A 14,670-nucleotide genomic window follows, 5' to 3' on the forward strand; every position below is an offset into this window, starting at 1 on the left:
TTACCTCCATTCTCTGGGCCTCAGTTTCTCCCAGGATCGAGCTAGGACTCATGGGACCTTTTTATGAAAGAGCCCACGTGGAAGGTAGCCCTGCAACTTCATTCCTCTGGCTTCTCACCTGTCTCCTCCCTCACTTCTGAGAATAAATACAGAATCTACATGCTCAAGGCACATTCAATTTTCCTATTTCTTTGTCTCTTTCCCTCTTTTCCATCCATAGGGCCTTTCAATCTGATCACAGTTATCTACTCCTAAAAATAATTACCGAGTTTATATAACCTCTGAGGAAGCAGCTCCTAATTTATGTGGGCTGTCTGCTGCAGCCCTCTTTGGGAAATGTTAGGTCGTTTGCATCTTGATTTACTCTTAACTGGAGAGAGAGTGTTCATCTTGCCATCACACATGGAGCCAGAAAAGATTTGGCCATTTCCCCTTGCATATTAGAATCATAATGAATAGTTCAAGTATGACATCATGGTCTCTCCTATGCCAAGACACTGTGGAATCATATTGAAAATGCTACATTAGCTTAGAAATCGGATTGAAAAGAAACTGAGTTGGAGTGACTAACGCAGACGCATATGTTTAAACGTGAGACCCCGGAGAGAAGAGCCCTGTTAGGCATGAAGCACAAAGTGAACCGTCGGTTCTCTGCCGCCAGGCCCCTCGTCCCGGCCTTACCCCTCTGGGGCTGCCGCTTGGGTCATATTTGGGCTTGAGCCGAAGGGATGCTTTTCTGATCAGCCAATGCCTAATGATGAGATTTTTAGAGGTTATGTTTCACTCCCACAGAAAAGTGAAAAGGAAAGCCAAATTCGTTCTAAATTCCCTCCAGTCTTCCCTTCTTTGAACCAATCTCAGGGACCCTGAGATCCTGCTTCACTCCATCTCTTCCACAAAAACACACTCTCTGCTCCCAGCCTGAACACCACCTCTCCCGCCGAGCACTGCATTTCCCAGGGGGGCTCCGCAGGCTGGGCACTCGGCACAGGTCACGTGTGTCCTGCATTCCTACCTGGCCAGTTGGTTTGTTCGCACAGAGCACAGCAGGTCCCAAACCAGATGCTGCGGGTTCTTGCCCTCAGTGAGCTCACCGCCCATCGCCAACGATGGTTACTGAAAGAAACCATTATGAGGAGGTGTACTGGGCCCAGGAAGAGAGATTTGCACAAGATGCTGAGGCATTTCTTCTGTCTGTGCTGGAATCATGACCAGGCGATGAGTCAGGGGAGTCTTCACTTCCCCACTCCTGGAAGGAAGAAGGTTCCCTGGATCTCATGGCCATCGGCTCTGATGAGGCGCACGCTTGTGTCATATCTCCAGGGACAGGTGTATGTTCTGTTTATAGTAGTTGCTTCATGCATGCTGGGTACCCACGGTGATCAAGGCATGCCTCCGTGTGAACGAGTGACCTGCGGACGCGTCCACACTGACAGAGCTTTAAACTAGAAGGAGCATTGCCAGCTGGCGATACCGTAGCAGGGGTCCTTTCTGTGTATTGTAACAGATGCAAAATTGAGGCCTGGGATAGTAATGGCTTGTGCTGGATCGTGTGCTGCACGCAGGCCGGGCCTCCCGACTCCCCGGTGCCCACACGCAGCCAGCCGGCCTGGGGTAAGGAATGTTCCTGCTGCCAGTGGGGGCGGGGGATGCACCGTGTCTCATCTGCACTCACCGAGCTGGGGGGACATCGTCTCCTCACTGTGCAACATGAAGTTGAGGCACAGGAAACTGAAGATGGAATCTTGAGCCAAGAAGTAAGGAAGTGAACGGGGAATAAAAGAAGAAAGGAAAAAAGATAACAGAAAAAAAATAATGATCACATGTGTTTTGCGTCTTAGGAGCTTTCATTCAGAATCTAGAAATGCTTATTCTTAGAGAGGGATAGCAAATCACTGGGGAAGGGAACAGAGAGGTTGGCCGAAGCCGTAATTCGCGAACGTGTACCGTGGAAAGCTGCGATAATTAGCTGTTGGCGGGATGAAAATAGCCTGAAAGTTGGAGAATGGAGCAAACAGGCCTGTTAAAACTGTGACGTGAAATGAGCAGCAATCCTGTTCTCTCTTGGCTTTCTCTGCAGAATAAAACTCACCAGCATGGAGGTGGTTTGGTGCATTGGCGTTTTTTGCTTTCTGCCTTAGGAGACTCACGCCAGAGCCCTGGGTCTTGTCCTTGCCCTGGGGACTTGCACCAAACAGCCATTCGGGAAACGCAGGCCCTTAGGTCTGAATTTACACGATGTACCTGAGAGGATTTTTATCATTGTGAATGCCTCACATAAAAGAATCATAGTATTTTTGGCCTGGAAGGGATCGTTTTAATCAATCCCTTCAGATGAGGAGACAGGCTAGGGGGAGAAGTCATTTTTCCCCAAGTCATGTAGCTAAAATAGACTTAGAACCAGAAACTTGGGATCCCTGGGTGGCTCAGCGGTTTAGCGCCTGCCTTTGGCCCAGGGCGAGATTCTGGAGACCCGGGATCGAGTCCAGCGTCGGGGTCCCGGTGCATGGAGCCTGCTTCTCCCTCTGCCTGTGTCTCTGCCTCTCTCTGTGTGTCTTTCATGAATGAATAAATAAATAAAATCTTAAAAAAAAAAAAAAGAAAAGAAAAGAACCAGAAACTTGTTCTCCTAACATCACTGATGACTTGACTTAGAAATCTCTGGCTGTTTGTTCAGGGAGGTTTTATTTCTTAGAGTAGCTGAGGCATTTTACAAAAATGAGGCTCTTTGCATCATGTTTACAAGCCACTGTCTCCACCTAATCTTAAATGAATCCTCAACATGGATTTAAGGGGCTGCACGGGACCCGACTGTACGACAGATTGGGTTATCAAACTCAATGGTCTCCCATTGTCGCACACTGAAAGTTTTCCAACTTTCCCCATCAAAGTAATTCTTGAGAAAATCCTTTTAGCACATCTCCTGGATGATGCCTTTTGAATAATTACCCAGAAGCCAAACTATCAATTTAATCCTAAATTTTGGGGATCTGGGCAGCTCAGTGGTTGAGCATCTGACTTCGGCTCAGGTTGTGATCCTGAGGTCCTGGGATCGAGTCCCACATTGGGCTTCTTGCAGGGAGCCTGCTTCTTCCTCTTCCTGGGTCTCTGCCTCTCCCTGTGTAACTCATGAATAAATACATAAAATCTTAAAAAAAATAAATCCTAAGCCTTTACAAATGTATCTCTATAAAATATTATCCTAAATTATGTTTTCATCTCTAGGGTAAGAGGACACCAGTGCTGTGCTAGTAAGTGGCCATGTAGGAAGTTCAACAGTCTGTCTGGATGTAAAAAAGATTCCAGAGTGTCAACATGCTCATGCATATTGGTGATTAACCAATACTGTTAAAAGTTTCACCAGCTGTGTCAACATGGAGCTCCCCATTCCCTCCTCACTCCTGTGTGTGTGTGTTGCATGTGGACACTTGAATTTTTTTCTTGCTTTCTTTTAGCTTTTTGAGTTTGATCTGGATTTATTCATTTTGTCATTATTTCCTTCTTTTAAATAATGAAAGCATTTAAGGCCACTGATATGCTGAGTACAATCTTAGTCATACCCCACTGGCTTTGATACGCAATGTTTGACTATGTCACTGCTGTTTCTTTCTAAACAACATGTGATTGCAATTTAGGTTTCTCTCAGAAATGGTTTTTAAATTTCCAAGTGGTTGCTTTCCAAATATTAATTGCTAATTTTGCGGCACTGTGGGGAGAGGATGAATCCTGTATAATTTTCACTTTGGGGAATTCATTGTAGATTTCATTTTGCCCTGAGAGATCCTTTCTTTCTTTCTTTCTTTCTTTCTTTCTTTCTTTCTTTCTTTCTTTCTTTCTTTTTCTTTCTTTCTTTCTGTAAACGTTTCACATTTATTTGAAAGCGATGGACTATAAGTTACAAAGTTCATTGTTTTCTGTAAATAACACTTTAAATTTTACTATTTGATTTCTTTATTTCCTATGTTTTTATTCTGTCAGTTAAAAAGAGGTATAGTTAGATCTCCCTTTGTGATTTTAGTTTTTCCAATTTATCTTCATATTTTTGAGTTTTTAAATTCCATATGCTTTAGGCTATGATATTTAGTACATAAGCTTTCAAGGTGACTGCATATTAATTTGCACGGTATCTTTCTTCAGCATAAAATAACTTGTTTTGTCCGCCTAAACGTTTTTGACAGGGATTTTAATTTGTGTGATACTGTCACTCTCTTGTCCAGTCTGTTTGTTTTCCTTGCATTTACCTCATGCCCTCCATTCTTCTAGGAAGATATGCATTGTGCATCTATTTATGTGAAATTTATTTGAAATTCAATTTAAATGAATAGGTAATACGTGCACATGTCAAAACATTCAAGAGGCACACAATTATACAATGAAAACTCTTCTGTCCCCCTGGATCCTCTAATATCTCCCCTAGAGATAGTCCCTGTTGCTAGTTTATTTTCTCCTGTTTCTGAGCTTATGTAAATGAACAAGTGCACATGCACACACACACACACACACACACACGCACATTTTTAAAAACCAAAATGGTAGCACATTGTCCACTTTTCCCCACCATGTAATTATATAGTTTGAGAATATTCCTCATCTTTCCATACAGTTTCCTCTTAGGAACGCTGCAGAGTATGCCACCATGAGCCTAGATGGTCTTAGTCATCCGCTGTCATCCTGACGGACATGCAAGTTTTAGATGCAGCGTGTCCAGAGGCTTCCTTCCCATCTTCCCTCCCAAAGGACCAACCTTCCTCAGGTACAGCACTGCCTGTTTGCAAATGACATTGCTTCCTGGTGAGCTGTTGAAACCAGGGTCCCAGAGGCATTCTTGACTACCTTCTCCACCCCCGACACTCCACCCCTGCTCAGCCATGGGTCTGGGGATTGTTCCTCGCTCAGGGCCACCAGCCTTTCTCACATAAGCCACCATTGGCACTGTTCTGCATGGCTCTCCGACTTCTCCTCCTGCCTCTTCTGTATGTCCTTTACCACTTGTCAAACAGACCACTTCAAAATGCAAATCCCTTGATAATACTCTCCTATTTTCCCGTGGCTCTGAGAACACAGTCCATCATTACTAATTTGGCTTTTGAGCCTGAGCCTGAGCCCTCCCTGCACGGTGGGCACCTTGCTCTTCTCAATGCAGCCCGTGGGGCAGGCTTGGACGTAGCCCCCTACTTCCCCCGATAGGGCCGTTTTGTACCTTGCTTCCTCTGCCTTTATCATCTTCCCAGCCTCTCCCGCTTTGCCTAGTAAACCTCCCTTCATGGGTGACCTCTCAGGGTGGACAGAACTTCCTCCAGAGACATCCTCTCCCATTTCTCCACACCTGCTTCTGTGGCTGTCATCCCACCTCCCTTCCCCCTCCTGAGCCTCCTGCCTGCCATTTGCAGGGGCCCTTGCTGTGACACGAGGCCCTCCCACATAATCCAGGGTAACCTTCCCTCTCGAGAGCCTTAGCCTATTCACATCTGCAAATTCCCTTTTTGCCACGTTGAGTAATGCTGACGTGTTAGGATAGAGACCTCTCAGAGGGGCCGCTCTTCGGCCCACCAGACTTAATATTCAGCTTTCTCTGTTTTGGAAAGTGGTGTGGGAGATTAGCTTATTTTAGAAACACTCTCATCCCCCAAAGTGCTTCAAAATCTGGTGCTTAAAAAGGGCTAGACTCATTTACCTGGAAAATTGTCTTTAGGGGCCACTAGTGGTGCTGAAAAGATAAGGCAGCAATGTGCTCTGACCCTGAAATTAAAACTCTCAAATGTGTTACCTGTCACTTTGCAGATGCCTTGGGGGAGGGGGGGTGCATCCCTGCATGGGGTTGGAAGGTGGGGGGGTGGGAGTCAGGGCTTCCTCAGTCTTAAGCTTTGAGACCTCGGGCGAGCCACCCCATCCTCCCTCATCTCAGTCAGCTCTCTGTAAAGTCAAGAGTCAATCCAGGTGAGAGGAGGTTGCCCCACACCCTGAGACTCGTTAACTTCACATCAACCATGTTCCCTTCCCACACTCTTTTTCTGGAAAGGCTAGACTATTAGCTTTCTGCAAAATAATCAACAATTGAAATTTCCTCACTGCTATATGCTGTTAGAGTAGTAGAGGCTTCATCAAAGTTTTTCTTTTCTTTTTAATTGCTTAACCGAGGCATCTGGATGGCTCAGTGGTTGAGCATCTGCCTTTGGCTCAGGTCATGATCCCAGGGTCCTGGCATTGAGTCCTGCATCAGGATCCCCACAGGGAGCCTGCTTTTCCCTCTGCCTATGTCTCTGCCTCTCTCCCTGTATCTCTCATGAATAAATAAATAAAATCTTTAAAACTTAAAAAAAATTGCTTAACCCATCCTGATCCACTGAGAAGTGCAAATCTAGGAGCACAAAAGAATCATACCACCGGAAGTGACCCTGCTGCTCCCCCATTATGCACAAGGAGCGCCAGCTTGGCTGCCTCTGTTTCTTTTCTTCCTTGTGGACAGTATCTTATTTCACCTCTATGCTGACTTTTGCAGTCATTCTATCAGGTCACACATAGAGTAGTGTTTTTTTTTTTCTTTAACCTGGATGTTTTTAAATGATTTTTATTCTTTAGAATAGTGATTTATAATGCTCAATTGTAACAATTATCTGAATTGGACATACAATTAACCATGCTTATTCTTTTGGCAGAATTAAAGGCCATTTTAGAGACTCACGTGGTACCAATAGTGGGTTTCTCACTTAGTACCAACAGGTTTTATGATATATGGATGTGTTCACTGCATCTCCAACTTCCCTCTGACATTAGCAATCTGTAGATTTGCTCGGGGAAGTTTGGTACCATGACGACTACGTGGGCACAGAAGGCAGGGTCCCTTGACCACGATTGTATAAGAACATCCACATTTGCTGCATTTAGCATTCTGGAAATGGCTGGATCAAGCTCATTTCAAAATAATTGAAAATGAATTCACAAAACATAACCTACATAGTAAAAAAAAAAAAAATCCTGCCATAGAAGGTGATTTGCATACAAGAACATGACAATTGCCTACTTTTCATTTTTATCTTTTTATGGGGTGGAGGCGCAGGGGAGACAATGTCCAGCCCACCTCTTGGGCCAACCTTTCCACAGCCATGCTGGAGTCAGCCTTTCCCTCTGTTGGGTGGATTTTCTATGGAGTTTTGTCTGCATTGCCTTTATCCTCTCCTGCAGTGCTTTCAAACTTCGGTGTGCACAGAATCCCCTGGACAACTGTTAAAATACAGATGCCCAGCCTCATCAGAGGTCTGCACCCAGGCCCTAGAACTTCCATCTTTAACAAGTTCTCCAGAAACACTGGTACTGCTGCTCTGTGGGCCTCACCTCCCATACTCGTGGCTCCCTGGAGAGTACTACATAAATGTCAAATGAATAAAGTAAGGAATAAGGTATCTACCTCATTGTCTTTACAATTTCTATCCACTTTTCTGTTCACTGTTCATTTTTTCTATGTGCTTTGTTTTGTTCTCTTAAAAAAGGAAGGAGCTTCCTGGTTGCAAATTAATTGGAGAGAGCCAGGAGACATTCCTCAAAACCTGAACAGGGAGCCCAATCTATTTCAGCCAATATTTTCCGAGCACCTGGCAGCACTACACTGCGTGACTATAGAAGAACCCTGGCAAGGGACAGAGTCCCCATCCGGGGGGCTCGCTGTGCTGGAGCTTAGAATATGGCCAGCATGTGATCAACTAGTCTGTCTCTGTCCAGCGGTCAGCCACCCCTCACTCAGAGGCGAGGCCAGAGTCATGCCCGCTGTCATTCTCGGGGGAACTTTTTCTTTGTCCCCACTCAAGTATCGATGGGAAGCTTGGACTCTTCCTTCCAGGGTTACCTGATGTCCTGGGGAGAGTCCAAAAGTTAACATGTCTGTGTCCTGTGCCTGGTTTCCTGCGAGCTATCACTACTACAACCTCTGGCCACCCTCTCGCCCCTTCAGGGCCTCGGTTTCCCTTTTTGTGTGGCAAGGCCACTCCAGTTCTAATAGCCAGGATCATAATTCACAACGGCATCTTCACTGGGGACCGACAGTTCTGAGCTAGGTGGGATGTGACTGCAAACAAACGAATAATAAGTAAAGCAAAGAAAGCAGGAAGCACGTGGCCAAGAGCAGGGCAGGCAGAGGAGGGAACAGTACTCCCTGACTCATGGCGGCAAGGAGGGCCTGGATGCTGGGCCGGACAGCTGGCCAACCTCTGTGACCTTTGGCTGAAGGCCTACGGCTGCTCTAGGAGCTTGAAGTGGCTCCAATAATTAATCATCTTCCTCTATGCTTGTCAGAATTTCTTCCCTTTCTGATATCCTCCTGGAGGCCTCTGGAGATACTCTTCTTTCATTATAGGAAAGAAGGAAACAGTTAATATTAATAGGTACCTACTATGTGCTAAACATTTTACATGTTAACTATTTAATCCTTAGCCAGTGTCTGGAATAATGATCATTATCCCCATTATAGAGTTGGAGAAACTGAGGTTCAGAGAGCTTCGACTATGTGCCCGGCATGCACAGGCAGGATCCAGCTGACATCCACACCTGTGTATGCTTCCACCCTGCTGTATGCTTCCAGTTTATGATGATTTTCTCCAAAGTCTTGGTTCTCTGAGAAATTGGGGTCTCTTTTCCTATGATGGCAGGGCTCCACTTCAGGGAGTTGACATGGTTCACAGGGACCAGTCTGGACTCCTGGGTGCCTTGACCTGGGGACCAGCCTTCCCTCTCATTTGAACTCCCACCCCCCAAGCATATACCCCTCCCTTTTCTTGGGGTCTTTTCTTTCCTGATACACTTTTCTTGGCTTGTCTTTCACTATAGAAAGCTCCAATCTCCCCCAAACTTCTCGTTCTTCTGATCTGTCCCTTGCCCATGACTAGGGTCATCTTGAACTGTGTGCAAACAGTGAGAAATCATGTCATTAGAGGTGCCCCAGGGTGCAGATCTGTGACCAGAGGCCTGGCGAAGTCCTTAATACAATGAAAATACAGAGAGACTGGATCTTCTACCCGGCTAGCTCTGTGATCTCCGATAATTTCTTCACTTCTTTGGCTTTTGTTTCTATTTCTTTAAAGTGGAAATCATAGAGTCTTGGTCTTGAGTTTGTTAGGGTACAGTGAGGTAATGTGTGCAAAGGGTTTAACGCAGCACCTGGCATGAAGGCGTATAATTAATTACATATACTTTTATTATTAATGGCTGCCTGTTAATGTTTGTATGTAGGCACTCTCTGAGGGCCCCTGCGTGGAAAAATTGCTGAAAGGATCGGAGAATCAGTTTTACGGTCTTTTTCTAATTCTGAAATCTTGAGAGTTTATGATTCCAGAGATTAAATCTCAATTCCTGGGCCTTCCTCTCAGGTGTTTGCGTGTGTGTATGCACGTGCATGTGCGTGTGTGCGCGCGCGCACACACACACACACACACACACCATTTTTCTGCTTTACTGTTTGAGAATAAGTTGCAGACAGAAAGTCGCTTTATCCTGAGTACTTAGGTGTGTATTTTCCTAAAAATAAGGGAATTCTCTCATTCAACCACAGCATAATGGCCAGAGTTGAAAGAGCAAGGCTGACCCTACACTGCTAGTAACCTACAGACTTTGTCCAAATGTTGTCGATTGCCCGATAATGTGTTTTGCATCAAAAGAAAATTTCAGGTCATACACTGCATTCAGGTGTCCTATTTCTTTGGTCTTCTTTATTTCTCATGAGTAATTTCCCAATCTTTCCTTGTCTTTGATGAACTTGACTTTTTTGAAAGGGACAGGCCAACAATTTTGCAGACTGTCCTTCTGTTTGGATTTATCTGGTGTTTCCTCATGATTAGACTCAGATTATGCAGCTTTAGGCAGAAATATCACAGAAAGGAGGCTGTGTTCTTCTCCTTTTGGGAGACACATCAGATCTATTGGTCCTATTAATACTGATGCCACTTATCAGAAATACTGATGTCTCCACGATTAAGTTGTTATTTTCCCTTTGTAATTAATAAGCATCATCTGAGGGGATCCTTTGAAATGCAAAAAATATCCCATTACTCATCAAACTTTCACCTACTAGTTTTAACATCCATTGATGGCTTTTGAGGGAATCAGCTTTATGATGAGATTTGCTAAATGATGTTTTTCTAGAATATAACTCTTAAGAGTTTAGTCTTTTGGAAGAGCTTAGAACAATTTTATTAAATATTTACCAGAAAAAAAAAAGTTAATGGATGTATGAGTCAGTTTGGGCCACCATAACAGAGCACTATAGACTGGCTGGCTTGAACACAGGAATTTTTCTCTTATAGTTCCGGTGGCTGGACATCCAAGATCAAGTCCAAAATGGTTGCTTCCTGTAAGGATCCTCTTTCTGGCTTGCAGACACTGGTAGCGAGAGAGGGAATCTCTTCTTCGTTAATACTTCAACTTACGAATTTTGGGAGGAAGCAATTTAGATCATGACACTAGGTCTATAATTGGAATTGTATCATCTTTATCAATTGATTTTTGGAATCATTTTTTGGAAATTAATATTTTTGCTACAATTAATATCTGTGCCACTCCACATCCAAGGATATGGAATACATCTTAATTTTTAAAGTCTTATTATTAAATAAAATTGTGGTTTTTCATCATTTAGGCATGGCATCCATATTGTTATGTTTATTTCTAGCTGTTCTAGATTTTTTTCTTGCTTTTCCAAAGGGAATCCATTTTTCACTATGTTTTCTAACTAAATATTTCTGTAGTAAAAAAAAAAAAACCTTTCTTGGGTGTATTATTTATTTCATTTTACCTATGTGTTCTAATAATTTTCCAGTGGATTATCCTGAATTTCCTAGAGAAATTAATATATTTTTACATTTTCAAATAATGGTAATTTGGTTAGCTTCTTCATAATATTAATACATTTCCTTTTATTTTTTTCTCATGTTATGGAGTTACTAGAGCTTTCAGATCAATATTGGATAACTGTGATGATCTTGACAACTTAGAATGTGGTCCTAATGCCGATGATAAACTCTTCTGAGTCTTACTGTAGGTGAGCATAACCTAGGGAAGCACCCGGTACTAGAGAGAGATGGACTCTAGAGCCAGACTGTGAGTTTGCCCCTCTACTGATTAGCTGGGTGAAATTGGGCAAGTCTTTCAACCTCTCTGTTCTTGGTTCCAGCACCTGTAAACTGGGGATAGTAATGGCATGTTTCTCACGGAGCTGTTGGGAGAGTCAAATGCATTCGTGTATGTAAAGGACTTGAATGGAGACTGGTATGTCATAAATCCTATAGAAGGGCTTGCCACTATTTATAAATAAGATGTCTGCTAACTTTCTTTAAAATATTTTGACACAAGATCACATTTTTCCTAGTTGACTAAAAGCTCCTTGAGGAATGGATATTTAATATTAACAAAAATCTCCCCCCTTTGATATGATGACAAACTATAGAAATGGATTTCCCAATATTGAACTATTTTTGCATGTGATGGAATAAAGTCCACTTTGACACAGTATGCAAGTTTACTTTAAAAATCATTTAGTTATGGGACTTTCAAAAACAAACAAAAGTAGAGAGAAGAGCATGATGAACTCTTAGCCTAACTTCAATAATTATCAACATTTTGCCAGTTTTTGGCAAATCTGGTGTGTCTTTTTTAAACATAAAATAAAAATTATATTTTATATTTTATATTGTCACTTTATCTAAACTTTCTCTAAAATTTCCTTTCATTTGGCCTCTCTGGGACTCAGTCCATTCATGGCTGTGGCATTTAAAGCCTACAACCTCAGGAAAGAGATAACAGTAAAAGATGGAAAATGAAAGAGGCACTGTTGGGCTGGAGGGTCCAACCAAGAGTTTTGAAAGAATACATAAAGAGCCAAGCTTCCAAAATAAATAGACTCTGAACTGGAGGAGGGAGAAAATGTCAGAGTTAATTTCAGTTAGTGTTGAGAAGAAAACATGTCCTTTGCCTTCCTACCCCAGGACCCCAGGCAAGCAGAGAGGGGAGAGTGGGAACCCCAGTGGTGATGGGGTGCTGGTGGGAGAGCACTTGCCCTCTGGTCCCCAGGGAGGGTTTGAAACAGCGGGAGCCCAGCCAGGCTGCTGCCGGCACATGAGGTGCTTCTTGTGATTAGGAAAATTGTCATTTCAGAGTGGGGGCCATTATTTAATCTCTTTAACATCAAAGTTAAAAAGTATTTTAAATTTTTTAAAATTTAAAAAGGATTTTTAAATTCCCAAGTGTGAGGATTTCTTCTGAGACCCTTTTGTTCTCAACTTCTTTGTTCAAAGAGGTATTTTTAAAATCGTCACAAAAGAATTGTGATGTGTAATTTTTGTTCATCACAATTGTTGAATTTTTGTGTTCTGACATGAAATGGATCTTTGTAAATACACCAGAAGTATTGGAGAGGAATATATTTTGTGTTGGGATTCCAAAGTTCAAACGTTTGTGGCTATTGAAGAAGCTGGTCAGTTTTATTATCAGAATATTCTCTATCATCATCTGAGTTTGGTCAACTTGACCTTCAAATACAAGAGATGTGGATTAAACTCTTCCACCGCGGTTGTGATTCTGTAAGCTTGTTTTTCTATTTCTAGATTAGCTATATGGATTTTCATGATAATTAGATGAAGCATCAAGTTTCTTAGTTGTTATGCATTCATTGTGGTTTATGTTTATTATTAGGAAATGTTATTTGTTTAGAATTTTTCTTAGTTTGATAATAATATTGCTTTCTTTTTTAATGTTTCCTGGTACCTTTCACTATTATTTGAAATAAGATTATGGGGCAGCCCAGGTGGCTCAGAGGTTTAGTGATACCTTCAGTCCATGGCCTGATCCTGGAGTCCTGGGATTGAGTCCCACGTCAGGCTCCTTGCATGGAGCCTGCTTCCCCCTCTGCCTGTGTCTCTGCCTCTCTCTCTCTCTCTGTGTCTCTCATGAATAAATAAATAAAATCTTTGGAAAAAAAAAAAAGAAATGAGATTATGTCTTCCAAACAACAAAGTTGAACTTTCTTATCTGACTCAGTATTAGAGACATTGACTTCTTAACTGCACTCAGTATGTTCTCATTTACTGTGCTCATAGACAGGCTTGATTTTCATTGTTTTGTATTTTTTATTCTTGTTTCCTTGATTTTTTTTTTACTATGACTTTCTTTACCTCTTGTGCTAGTATTTTGTTCACATTTTATTTAGTCTTTTTTCCTTCTAGATTTCCAAAAATATATGATCTTTTTACTCTAGTTACTTTAAGGTAAAATTATATTGAGTTGATATCTTTCTGTCAAAAACAAGAATGAAAAAATTTATTGCTCTATCAGGGAGAAATTTATCACATTCACTTCATCCTTGTCCTTTGTATAATTATTTGTTTCGTTTATATATTTTTGTGAGGGAATATCTAAGACTTTAAGCTAGTCAATATATTTATTGTTAATATTAAGTTAAATAATCCAATAAATCAAGAATATAAATCAAGTAAATATTATTGATGTTTAAATTATGAACCTTTTTCTGAAGATGTTTCTTAACATTTACATTAAGTTCCATAGTTACATTAACAATTATTTAAATATCACTACAAGTTTTCCCAACTTATTTGCTTGACACCAACAGTCTTGAAAGATATTGTCTGTTTTGGCATTCTTTATTTCAGTACTTTTTTTTTTTTTTTTTGCCAGTTGGGTACTTTCTCACAAATTAGTTTTTCTTCAAAGAGTAACATGGATACGTATTTTAGGTCCTCCCCCCTTCTTTTACATTTTATAACATCAAAAGAACATTTTACCCAATGTAAACTGGTCCCAATAATGAGTTTAGAAAAGAGGACCACTCAGTGCTCGTTCTCAAAACAACTTTATTGAATCTGACACTTATCTATGTCTTTTGGAGTCTGGGGCCAGTCTGAGGTATGGGATTCTTCTGACATGGTTAATAAACTAAAGAGCAAAGATGATATTTTTAAAAAGAAATTCTACTAAATATCTACAGGTTTATGGCACAATGCCAAGCCTGAAACAATAATGCTTTGCTCTTCACTGAGTAGGTATTAGTGACAGATGGCCAGGCAAAATGCCCTTCATGACCATTGAACAACTCCTAAAGTTGAATTACTCATTAATTGATATCCCCCTGTTTAATACCTGTGCATATGGGACAAAGGAATGGGATTTATATCAATTTTGCACATAACAATTTTTCAGATCCTATGCTTCGTCCATATTGTAGTTCATTCTAATAAGACTTCTTCTTTTTTTAATTTGCAAATTTTTTTTGAAGACTTTATTCATTTATGCATGAGAGACATAGAGAGAGAGGCAGAGACACAGGCAGAGGGAGAAGCAGGCTCCATGCAGGGAGCCCGACGCAGGACCCGATCCCAGGTCTCCAGGATCCCACCCTGGGCTGAAGGCAGCACCAAACCGCTGAGCCGCCAGGGCTGCCCTCTAATAAGACTTCTAAGAGATAGGTTGCATTATGACAATCTTACATTTAAGGAAATCTGAAGGTGGGCTCCTGATAAATGATATAATCCCTAAACAGTTAGACAGTTAGTGGCATTCATGCCTAAGTTTGTCAGACTCTGAAACTTGTCTGTGCAACCTGCTGTACTACCTTAGGAAAGATGTGTGAAAAAAAAAAAAGAAAAAAAAAAAAAAAAGGAAAGATGTGTGGCTGCC

The 14,670-nt window shown here is 41.8% G+C and overlaps 1 long non-coding RNA gene across 1 annotated transcript in view; it reads left to right on the forward strand.

Moving 5' to 3' along the window:
• LOC144298866 (uncharacterized) overlaps window positions 1-14,670 on the forward strand; it is a 150,239-nt gene that overhangs the window by 128,603 nt on the left and 6,966 nt on the right. The window lies entirely within an intron of this gene.

The sequence above is a fragment of the Canis aureus genome, chromosome 2, assembly GCF_053574225.1.
Source record: "Canis aureus isolate CA01 chromosome 2, VMU_Caureus_v.1.0, whole genome shotgun sequence".
NCBI lineage: Eukaryota > Metazoa > Chordata > Mammalia > Carnivora > Canidae > Canis > Canis aureus.